Genomic DNA, 897 nt, shown 5'->3' with positions numbered 1-897 from the left:
CTGCAGAGATGCGAAATCGTGAGAGTAGAAGAATAACGCCTAGCCAGCGACTGAACACACGTGATATGCGTCATCATTATTTTGCTGCACATGTCAACAGTTTTTGGAAGTCTTCTTTCACTATTCTACCTGATAAAAAAAAGCGTATCACAATCTATTGGTTCATTGTATAATCCGCAGTCGTCCATCACAAAGTATCAGAGTACCCATCGGATAGTTTTTGTATTTTTTTAATGTGAATATTTTTGCACCAGAGACAAACTACATGGGAAATTTCATCATTTAAATTCGTTGTATGAAATTTCGGCATTATCTATACTTTACGTTATCGTATAGGAAAGGTCTACTTTTCCTCTTCTGTGCTCCAGGAAGAAAAATATCTTGAATAATGCAAAGACGCAAAATTCAGAAATATATTACGTTCAAGAATTTGAATTTTACATCATTAAAGAAAATTGTAATAAGAAAGTGGCGGGTATAGAACATTTTCCAAAGCATCGCGAACACATGACATTCCCTGATGCAAATAGAACGACAATGTTGAACTCCGATAAATGTTCACTCGAGCAAAACAATCTGTCAGAAGTGGGGTTCGAACCCACGCCCTCACACGAGGACCAGATCTTAAGTCTGGCGCCTTAGACCACTCGGCCATTCTGACACGACCGAAGCAACTTCTTAAAACGCCTGTTTATCAAGTCGTAAGGCAATCATTATCGATCCCGTCATTCTACTTTTCGATCAAATTATTCGTCGCACTTATTTGCTTTCAGTGGAACAGCCATTATCGACTGTACTTTTCATGTTTCATTCATGTTAGTCGTCAATAGTCGTTCGGTTTCTCATCGAACGTGCGTAAGTTTCATCCTGAGTTGAGAATTGCTTAGGCCAACGGTT

General features: G+C 38.8%; 1 non-coding gene across 1 annotated transcript; it reads right to left on the bottom strand.

Annotated features, from left to right (window-relative positions):
* Nucleotides 1-577: 577 nt before the first annotated feature.
* Nucleotides 578-661, bottom strand: TRNAL-UAA (transfer RNA leucine (anticodon UAA)). The gene has a single exon. It is a non-coding gene; the product is annotated as a tRNA-Leu (tRNA).
* Between the last annotated feature and the right edge of the window lie 236 nt (nucleotides 662-897).

Source organism: Centruroides vittatus, unplaced genomic scaffold, assembly GCF_030686945.1.
Source record: "Centruroides vittatus isolate TY-2023 unplaced genomic scaffold, ASM3068694v2 contig_1168, whole genome shotgun sequence".
Taxonomy (NCBI): Eukaryota; Metazoa; Arthropoda; class Arachnida; order Scorpiones; family Buthidae; genus Centruroides; species Centruroides vittatus.
This window is presented reverse-complemented; position numbering and strand designations above follow the sequence as displayed.